This window comes from Microtus pennsylvanicus, chromosome X (assembly GCF_037038515.1).
Source record: "Microtus pennsylvanicus isolate mMicPen1 chromosome X, mMicPen1.hap1, whole genome shotgun sequence".
Classification (NCBI taxonomy): domain Eukaryota; kingdom Metazoa; phylum Chordata; class Mammalia; order Rodentia; family Cricetidae; genus Microtus; species Microtus pennsylvanicus.
Window position 1 is genome coordinate 46,006,609 of NC_134601.1, and position 11,727 is coordinate 46,018,335.

The 11,727-nt window shown below is 37.9% G+C and overlaps 1 pseudogene; it reads right to left on the reverse strand.

Moving 5' to 3' along the window:
* Positions 1–2,552: 2,552 nt before the first annotated feature.
* Positions 2,553–3,702, reverse strand: LOC142841470 (large ribosomal subunit protein uL3-like; annotated as a pseudogene).
* Positions 3,703–11,727: the final 8,025 nt, after the last annotated feature.

Below are 11,727 nucleotides of genomic sequence, written 5' to 3' on the forward strand. Positions count from 1 at the left end.
TGCTTCCCTCTCAGTTTCAGCAAACTTAAGCCAAAAAGAAATACTGTTCCAGTTTCCCATTCCATGCTATAAAAAATCCACACATGTTACTTCTCTCTTGCAAACATTTTCTATGGAAACCCTGAACCCACCATGTGCAGTGTTGTATGTCTTGTTTGTGATTGTCATGGTAGAGAATATACATGTAGGTTTTCCAGTTGATTCTCCCAGCTGAGTATCAATACCTACCAAGGAGTCCATTGTAAACATGAAATTATTTTTGCTTATTGAAAGCATTCTGTCAATCTGATGAATCCCACTGGTGACCTTGTTTGGCACCATGTGTAGCCAAGAAATCACACAGTCTAGCCTTGCCTAATTTCTTCACCCACAAAATGATGTATCACAATGTACAATAATTGCAATTTTAAAGCAGAGAACTTGGAATGTGTTGTAAAGGAGCACATAATTATAGTTATAACACTGAAGGATTCAAAGTAAGACAGGAACCTATCGAATTCCTAAGAAGTGTTTACATAACCTTAAATGCCTGGTACATAAAAGGCACTCCATAAGTGAACCTAATTTTATACCAGTAATTTCAGCTTACATATTTTGTGGTGTGTGTGTGTGTGTGTGTGTGTGTGTGTGTGTGTGTGTGTGTGTGCTTATGTGTACGTGATACAGGTTGTCCCATAGCGTTTTGCATGTTGAGAGAAAAAACTAGTACTGCATAGTATATGAGGACTATTCTTTCCATCGTCCTCTGGGGCTTTCTTTGTTCTTACTGGTCACAGTGGAGATTTTTCTTTTTTCAAGAAGACTTTTATTTTTGAACCACTATCACAGAATCTCACTCTTTGAGGTCAAATTCCCACTTTCCTCACATCCTTGGCATGTGTTTTGGCAGATTATTCCCTCTATACTTTCTTCCATCTTCTTGATAGAGCAGAGGGAATCAGGGAGTTAAGAAAAGTGAAGTATTTCCCTATGTGCACAAGTTGTTTTCAACCAAATGTCAGTTTTAGCAGGTGGAGTAAACTATGAAGTGCAGCATCTGAGTACTGGGTGAATGTTGAAATCCCTCAATGCCCATTTTGGAACTTGGAATATGAGGCATGAGGGCATACCTGATTGGATAGCAAGTGCAACTTTTTCCTCACAAAAGTCCCCAAACAGAGATTTACATCCACTATCAGAATATGCATTTTAAAAGACCCCAAATACATATTAATGAACCATAAAATGTATTTTAAAATGTCAAGAGCTTGGTTTTAAAATGCACATTTAATTTGGAGTAGAATTCTAGAATCCTTAAAACTTGAGAGGAACAAAAGCATGAATGATAAATTTAGTATCTGCTTGTTTTGAAATCTCTTGGTTGTAGGAATAGGTAGTTTTTAACTTCAAAAGGAAACTTCATCTCTTCCTGCTAAAATAACAGGCTCTTTTTATATCTTCCCTTTCTGTGGTCCCACTTCTCCCTGGCTCCCCCTCTCCATTCATGCTTCTCTTCCTTTATTTTCTTCTGTTTCAAATGCTGATTTGTCTCAGAAGAATGAAGATTTAGACCTTGTATCAATCACTCACTTTTCACTAGTTCAAAGGCCCATCTTTGCCAGGAGAGCTTTCATCCTCTGCAGCAGCTGAAGTAATGTCACTTTGCTTCCTGGGATGAAACTAAAGAGATTCATCTGAAGTGCCAAGTAGAAGGAGGTAGAAATTGATGCAGCCTTAACTTTTGGCTTATCCTTCTAGCCCAGGCAGCGAGGCAGATCCTTATGGCCTCTGTTGTAGAAAAGGAAGGTAGGAAAGAAATCTGTTTTGAGAACACATTTGAAAATAGCAGTGTGATTTGCTCACATAGTCCAGCAAAAACTGGATCTGGGGCATCAAATGTACTAGTTCAGTTCCCTGACCCCAAACTAACTCTATGGAAATGTTCATTTGAAATAATTCATACTGGGTTTGGAAGAAGTCGGGCCTGCACTTACTTGAATCAGTCTCTTTAGGTGATGCATAATCTTGATCAGGGTACTTTACCATTCTGAGCCTCGTTTGTCTATAAATTATAGGCAATTCCTCAATGGTATAGATCCTTCTCCCTCTACTTTCTAAATGCTGGGGTTGTAAGTATGCGCCAGCAAACCTGGTTTAAATATTTTTATAATTGTGAATAGATAACAAATAGCTTAGATTTAATCTCTTATTTCTCAAAAATACCTCACTCCCAAAACTTTAAAGCCTCCTTTCATGAAAAATCAATGGAAATAAATTTGATTCTGTGGGTATAGAAAAATTAAATAAATAACAGGCATACTATTCAAATAGTCATGGCTGTTAGCATATCTTTTCCTGTACCTTTACCTTGTAGATGTGTTTTTCTTTCTCATCTCTTTCCATACCCCCTCCACAGAAAATAAGATAAAGATTATTTTCCATTTAGATTGCTCACTAGAAATCATTGCTCCTTTTTCTAGACTATTAAAAATTCAATATATTAAACAAGTCCCCCCTCCCCCACTGGAAATGTCATTCTTGAGATCCTATCAATTTCACAAACGCTTCCAACATTAAGCACCTTCCTCCTTGGCAATGTGGTATTTTTTGTACAGTCTCATACATACTTTCTTATCCTCCATAGTCTGTAAATGACCATGGCCAAACTTGGAGGTGGTGTCAATAAATTTCAGGTCAGTCTTCTCCAGAGCTGAAGAAATTGAACACCCTTTTTGTTTCCTAACACACAGCCTTTGAGCTTCACGAAGTCATTGATAACCTCACCATAATGGACAAAGTTACCCAGTGGTTTGATGCTCTTGTCAGATGAGTAATAGTCAGTAGATGCATTGTTTCTGATTAGCTTACCATCTTTGACCAATCTTGTAAATCTAATTTATCTCTGTGCGATGATGGCAGCCTTTCTGCCCAGCTGGATCCACAGAGAAGGCCACATGAGCAGGGTGCTAGGCTCCAATACAGGTAGCATTGTACAGCCTTTAATGGGTCTTGCAGGGTACTTTTTTTGACGTCAATGACTGGACACCTCCTTTTGTCTTTGCCTTTTGTCAGTCCAATGACATCAACCATCTCATCCTGTCCAAATACCTGGTTCACAGGAACCTTCTGTGCCAGCCTCTCTGGGGCCCATTCTCAGCCACAGTTCCTCTGTTCACCTGGGACTCCATCCAGAGTGCCTTCTGTTAAAGAGAAAGCAGGATCTTCTGAGAAGTCGAAGTTATGTAGATGACTTGAAAATACTTTGTCATGCTGTTGAGGTACTTCTCCAGCTGTTTCTTGCCCATGTAGTCCTGCCATTTCTTACAGTATTTGGTGAAGGCCTTCTTAAGTTTGTGCCAGTTTTGTAGAAACACCTTTTACCCTTGTCATTGGTTTGCTCAGCAAATACTGTCTTAAAGGTTTGGAGGCCTTGTGGGGTTTCTATATACCTACCACAATGCCCATAACTACCATGGGTGTTATTTTCAAAATGATTACAGTTTCTTCGACTTCTTTCTTGTTCACCTTGGATCCTGGATTGTCAACTTCTAGGATTCTGTGGGTCATGCGAGCCTTGTAGCCTAGAAAGGCTGGGAGGTGAACAGATTTGGAAGGGTCATCCTTGTGGTAGCTCTTCACTTTCCCATTTTGCTGACTGTTATGCTTCTGAGGCAAGAATTCCAAAGACCCAGGACTGGGAGCAGAGAATTTCCTGTGAGACATTTAGCTATCATGTGCCACAGATATTGCCAATTTTTAATTTTTTGAAAATATTTTATAACAGGCCAGAGAGATAGTTCAGAAGTTATGAGCACTGGTTGATCTTCCTGAGATCCTGAGTTTTAGTCCCAACAAACGCACGGTAGCACACAGTCATCTATAGTGGGTTCTGTGGTTATATTTTGTTTGAGACCTAACAAATAAAGCTTGCCTGATGATCAGAGTATGGAGCTAGCCATTAGTTAGCAATAAAGGTCAGACAGTGATGGCACACCCCTTTAATTCCAGAACTCTGGTGACAGAAGCAGAGGGATCTCTGTGAGTTCAAGGCTACACTGGACTATACTAGATTGATCCAGTCTTAAAGAGAAACAGAGCTCATGCCAGTACTTGGGAGTCACATGCCTTTAATCCCAACACTAAGGAGGTGGAGACAGGAAGGGATGTGGCTAGACAGAGAGAGGACTATAAAGTAGGAGGTAACAAGATCTCACAGCATTCAGTCTGAGAACTTGTAAAGACAACATTTTTCCCATTTTGCCTCAGCATTCAGAGAGGTAAGCACTCTAGTGGCTGGCTGCTCTGCTTCTCTGATCATTCAGCCCCTAACATCTGACTCTGGGGTTTTATTTAATAAGACTAGTTAGGATGGTGATACTGGGATCTAATGTCCTCTTTTGGCATGCAGGCATAAATGCAGATAGAACAATCATATTCATAAAATAATAAACTTTAAAAATATTTCATATATAAGTATTATATTTTTATCTTTTCCTTCCTCCCTATCTTCCTTTACTTGCTTTCTGTGCTTCACCCATTCCATTTCAAATTAATGGCTTCATTTTATTTAATTATTATTGTTACATATATAAACATTTAAATATATAAATATAACCTGATAAAAATATATATTCACTCTTCCCTGAATCCCAAACATTTCTTCAAACCTTCAATATATTCTTCTATGTGATCTTAGTTGTTTGTAATGCCCCACAACTACTCATTTCTCAGTTTTCTTGTGACACAGTTATTAAATACGTGATGTATAAACTTTCTGAGGAATTCTGGCAATAAGATGTGAACACCTACATATACACCTACATAGTAATAGCCTTTAGCATAGACAGTACTTTGTAAACACCAGCACTTTTGATCTTCCAGTAATGCTATTTGAGTCACTCTGGACCTTGAAATCTTTGAAATTATCTTATAAACCTGATCCATCTGCTAATGGTTTGTGTAGGTCTTCAGGATAAGTTTAATAAAAATAACAGAACAGCAGCATAAAATAACATCATCTGGACCTCTGAAAATCAAAAATATGATCTTGGCTTTTATTTACCTTTTATTATTATTTTGACATGAAAGTGAATAAAAAATTTAGGTGCTTAAAAGAATGCTGAGTATATTAGAGAAGCCACAAATATTTGTTTATGTTTCTTTTTCCAAGACGGGGTTCTTTGTGTAGTATGGCTTTTCTGGAACTAACTCTGTAGACCAGGCTGGCCTCTAATTAGCAGAGATCCATCTATCTATACCTCTTGAGTGCAGAGACTAAAGGTGTGCATCACCACTGCCTGGAACAATCAATTATTTTTATTGTGACAACCAAGCACTTGCTTAACATCTTCTTCTTAAAGATTAACATTGTATATTTTTCAGTCTTCCTTGGAAATAACAGAGGAGAATATTCGGCGGGATAGAAATCTTAAAGAATTACTTGGGTCATAACTGACAGGATAGAAGGAGTGTTTTGGAATTATTGAATTTGAATGAATTTGTTCTGCTTTTTGTAGAAACTACTGAGTTCAAAATAATGATTGATTCTATCAGATAAGAATGTGGTTTACTGATGGCTTCATAAAATATGCTAACAAAGCTATGATATTTTTGGACACCTTTCATAGACTATCAGACACTTGACATTGGCTCAGCTTGTGTTTTAACATATTACTATGTGATTGACAAAGTTTTATTTTTTAGAAAACTGTTGGGAGGAAACCAGGGGAAATCATTTAACTCCTTAAATTTTAAAGTCCTGTTTCCTCAAATACATTAAAAAATAAAGTTGATTCTGTGAAATTGTATGGAACCAAATTAGTTCTAAACTCTTTAAACAGTTATAGTAGACAGTATCACTTTTCATGTTCCTGTATCCTTACTTGTTGTTACAAGAACAGAGAAGAAACAATGAAATATTTTTAAAGGATACATTTTAATATTTCACATTGTTTAATTAAGAAAGTGAATATCACTGATAACATTATTTTCACTGGGGTTTCAGATAGATCTAAAAACTCAATATGACATGGTCTAGAAACTATTCAAGGCCTACATTTAGGGCAATCTTTTGATATAATTATGTTTGACCAAATACACAAGCTCACTTATTCTTTTTCCTATCAAATATGACCTAGTACTTAATTATCAAAGGTCTTATTTAAATGAGACTACATCTCCATCTCCAACTTTTCTTCATGTATTTATCTAACATCAATTTATTAAATATTTAGACTGCTTCATATATATGAACATACACATGTATAATATATGTAACCTGGTCCTTATATTTAGACTCTGAGTCTATTAATGTTTTAATTAGTTATTAATGTACTAGATAATATAATATTTGTACTTTTCAACTTTTCATTACTTATCTAAAACTAGAAACATGAGATGAATCTAGTTAGCATTTACTGAATTTAATTTCTTTCAATTTCATCTGAACTTAATGCAAGTCTTTATTGGCTCTGTTGTAGTTTGGATAGGAACAGCCCCCACAATCTCAAGTATTTAAATCAGTAGTTCTCAAACTTCCTATTAATGCTACCTTTTAACATAGTTCCTCACATTATGGTAACCCTCTCCCATAAAATTATTTTGTTGCTATCTTCATAACTGTAATTCGGATCTGTTATGAACTGTATTATAAATATTTGGGGAGATAAAAGTTAGTTAAAGGGGTCATGACCCACAGGTTGGGAAGCACTTACCTAAATGCTTTGGCTTTAGGGTGTGACACTGCTTGAAGGGGATTAGGAATCATGACCTTGTTGGAGTACGTGTGGTCTTGATAAAAGAAGTGTGTCACTTCCACAAAGAGTGGGCTTTGGGGTCTGAAATGCTCAAGCCAGGCCCAGTGTCTCTATCTTCTGCAGCTTTCAGGTCCAGATGTAGAGCTTTCAGCTCCTTCTCCAGGACTATGTCTACCTGCATGCCACCGTGTTTCTTAACATAATGACAATGGACTAAATGTCTGAACCTGTAAGCAAGCTCTGACTAAATGCTTTCCTTTATAAGAGTTTCTGTCATCATGGTATCTCTTCATAGCAATAGAACACTGACTAAGACAGAGGTGGTATCAGGGACTGGGGTATTGCTGTGATAGGCCTGACCATGTTTCTTGTTGGTAGAATACAGAGTTTTAGGGTATTGGATTAGATAAGCAGTTGAACATTTTAAATAGGGCCTAATGGGTCATCCTAGTAGAAGCAGGAAAGACAGTGGTACAGAGAGTGATTTGAACTATAATAACCTTGCTTCAAAAAGTTTCTGGAGAGAAGAACTTTAGTATGTGGTCTAGAGACTATTCTTGTGGTATTTTTGGAGAAGAATATGGTTGCTTTTTGCCCCTGTCCAAAAAGTCTGCCTGAGGCTAAATTGAAGAGTATTAGATAAATGACATTGGCAGAGGAGGTTTCAAAACAGCCTAATATTGACTGGATCATGTTGTTATTAGTGGCCAGTCTTACACAGTTCTCTAATGAAAAGGACCAAGCTGAGCAAGCAAAGGTATAAAATGTAGAGTTTGAGGAGTAAAGAAATACCAGTAAGAGTAATGGTGCTAGTCTTTTGATGAAGGAAATAAGCACAGTAAAGAAATTCCTGATGCTAAATAGGGATGGTGATCTTAGGGCAAGATCCCATCCAGCTAAGCTTACAATTTGTGAAAAGGAATTAAAAAAAGGTTAGGGCCAGGCATGATGTCACACACCTTTAACTCCATTACTAAGAGGCAGGAGCAGATTTCTGAGGTGGAGGCCAGCCTAGTCTACAGACTGAGATCTTAGACAGCCAATCTTAGGCAGTGAAGGTAACTGTTGTTCCTTTTGGAGACGAAAAGATCGCGTATGCGCAGAAGGATCACTGGACTACAATTCCCAGAAGCGGCAGAGGATACAGCATCCCACCGAATTACAATTCCCAATTCGACAAAAAGCCACGCATGTGCAGGACATTTTTTCCCAGATGCACCTGGATCCCCCTTAAAAACGGGGAACGCCATAACTCGCCCCTTTTTCGTCTCTTCACCCCCGTCCCTCACGTGTCGTCACCCCCCTCCCCCATTGAAGATTACCCACGTGGGACCCCCGTGCATCTCGTGTTTCCTTTCCAACCCCGCAGAAAGAAAGAATAACAGTAACCACTGAAAACAGAAAGCTGGTGAAGATGTAATTGAACAAGAGGGCTGTGTTTCAGCCCCAGCAAACAGCAGAATTAGCATTTTCTGTCATGTAGTTTGAGTTTTAGAGTCTAGGATGTAAGAAATCTAGGATTGTGCAATCACTCTCCACAGCTAAGGAAAGCTACTGAGGTCAGATATGTGTCAGGGGTGTCCCTACAAAGGTTAATGTGTGAAGCTGAGAAAGTGAAGCCTTGATTGCCTTGGAGACCCCAATAATTTGGAGATACTAGAGCCATGGGATACCTGCCAAGGAAAGTTGCATACAAGGCATCATCAAACCAGCCCAACAGAGAAGTGTGTTACAATCAACAAAGCTAAAAGGAGTTGGATATCTGAAGAGCACTTTGACATCAGACATGGAGCTGGAGTTTGCCTTGGTCTTTATTTGGTCCAGTGTTTTCTTACTATATTCTCTTTCCTCCCTTTTGGGATAGTAGCAGATAGTTTGTGTCCTTGTATGTTAGATTTATGTGCTCTGCTATTTGATTTTTGATAACACAGGGGATTGTAGTTAAGAGATTGCCGTAAGTCTCAGAAAAGACTTTGACCTTTTAAACCATGTAGAGGTTGTGTTAGAATATGGGTACTTTCAAAGTTAAACTAAATGTGTTTTTTTAATTAATTAATTAATTTATTTATTTATTAAAGATTTCTGCCTCCTCCCCGCCACCGCCTCCCATTTCCCTCCCCCTTCCCCAATCAAGTTCCCCTCCCTTGTCAGTCCGAAGAGCAATCAGGGTTCCCTGCCCTGTTGGAAGTCCAAGGACCACCCACCTCCATCCAGGTCCAGTAAGGTGAGCATCCAAACTGCCTAGGCTCCCACAAAGCCAGTACGTGCAGTAGGATCAAAAACCCATTGCCATCGTTCTTGAGTTCTCAACTAAATGTGTTTTTGAGTTATGCTATTGCTATGGGGCCCAGGGAATGGAATGAAGTGATTTGAATAGGAATGACCCCCATAGGGTCCTATATTTGAATGATTGATCATTAGGGAGTGGTGCTACTTGAATGGGATTAGGAGTTGTAGCCTTGTTGGGGGAAGTGTGGCAGTGTGGATGTGCTTTAGAGTTTCAAATGATCAAGCCACGCCCAGTATCTGACTTTCTGCTACCTACAGATTCAGATGTAGATTTCTCAGCTATCTCTCCAGCACTATGTCTGCCTGCCTGTCCCCATGCTTCCCACCATGAAACTTTAAGCATGCCTAAATTAAATGCTTTCATTTATGAGAGTTGCCATGGTCGTGGTGTCTCTTTACAGCAATAAAACATTGATTAAGACAGGCTCATATGTATGTAAAAATTCAAGTATCTAAAGACTTGTTGTTTAAGTATTAGTGCCTGGCATAGTGTCCTAATCAGTCAACTTCAGATACAGATACATGAAAATCATACATTGGTATTTGTAAGAATTTACCAAATATTTCCATGTCAAGATGTGCTGTGGACAACTTCAGTTTCATAACTTGGGGGTCCATATCCTTTTCATTGACAATACTTAATATTGCACTCAGCTATCTTTTTTGACATGAAATTTCAAGAATTACAATCTGTATTATCCCCAACCATTCTTTTTTTTTGTTTATCCAAATGGAATTGTCTCTAGAAAATAGTTGGTATTCACACAGATTTTTCATTAACACCCTTTCATCACTCAACAACAAAATAAATTGCTTGTTTTTATGATATTCATAGCATTTACCCACTTTCAATGTCTAAGCTTTAATATGACTCTCAAAAGCTGCAACTTTTTTCAGGAGGCTAGCTGGTCAAGACAAGAATTTATAACTGGCTAAGCTAAGAATTTGTGTTTTAGCTTTTGCCAAATTGAAGGGGGTAAGGAAAGAAGAGTAATGTGGGTTCTGAAACCAAACATCATAAAATCTACATACTACCTAAGATAAATCAGTCTTCTAATGAACTAAGGTATTTCAAGACTTTCCTTATAAAATTCTAACTTAATTTGCTCTCTTTTTCTAAGTCTGCTTCCTGGGATGATATGTTCATAAGCAGAGCAGTTAAATGCCAATCATTAGGAATAAACCAAAGTCAACTCCAATGGAACCAAAATGAATATATGTCATAATGTCCTTTTCCTCTCCAGACATTCGACCATATGTGACACCTGAGTCATTCTGGCATGTTTTCAAATGCTTGTTGGGAACTGATGAGTTTGAAAAATAGCAATTTGATACATGGACACATCTTCTTGCACACTTGTAAGAAGACAGGCCTTTGCAGATGAGCATTTTTTCCTTCCCAGAGGACTGACATTTCTCTCGAAATATTTTGGATGACAAGAAAAGAATGGAAAATTTGGGGCCTGAACTGAAGGCCTGAAAAGTAGCAATACATCTGCAAATTATAATTAGTTGTTCTGAAAGGCTTGTCATATGCATGTGCAAATACACACACATAATATACAAATAGATACATATTTAGGACATTAATGTTATCATTCACATAGAATAGATGTAGTAATAAGGGCGGCGACAGGGCTGCGTCCCCAACACCCCAGCCACCTGCACGGCTAGCTTTACCCGAAATAATTACACGGACACTGTATTCTTTTAAACTCTGCTTGACCCATCTCTATCTAGCCTCTTCTAGGCTAACTCTCGCACCTGGACTAGCCCATTTCTTATCATCTGTATAGCACCGGTCTTACCGGGAAGATTCTAGCCTAAGTCCATCCTGGGTCGGAGCTTCATCACGTGCGTCTGCCTGGGAACTGGGCATGGCATCTCTCTCTGAGGTGTCTGCTCCCGAGAGGAGAGCTGTGGAGTCTGAGCTCACTTCCTCTTCCTCCCGGCATTCTGTTCTGTTTACTCCACCCACCTAAGGGTGGGCCTATCCAATGGGCCTAGCAGTTTCTTTATTGCTTAGCCAATGAAATCAACAGATTGATATATGACACTCCCACATCAAATGGACAAGGTTATTTTATAACTCTAAGACAGAGGCACTTAAAAGCCAACATTTAAACCTTTTTTTCTGAAAATCAGTCTTATTAAAGTAGCATAATAAAATATCTTGTTTAAATGCTTTGCTGAAGTTATTTTAACTTCTTTGTTATTCATGCAAGATGATGAGAAGTTTAGTTTTGAAAAATGATATATATGTAGAAAGACACATGTCTTCAATTTTATATATAAGTATAGGATAATTTTGTATGTTTGCTTTAAGCAAAGCCCAAATTTACAGCACAAATATCCACACACACACACACACACACACACACACACACACACACAGATATATATATGTGTGTTTGTGTTTGTCTCTTAACACAAAGGACATGTACAATATATAACACTAGTAATTAAGTGTCTGTAAATATAATAACTGAATGTAAAATTTGAATGTGACTAAAATTATAGAAATATATTAATTATATCATGAGGCAGCTAAGTATAATTACATCTGTGAGCAAAGTTACAAACAAACAGAAATGGATGAGGTCAATTAATATGATGGAACATGTAGCTATTTTGCATTGTGAAAATGAAAAATGGGTTGTAATTCATCATGTGAAAAAAACCATGGTTCCTGAGTTCAATGTAA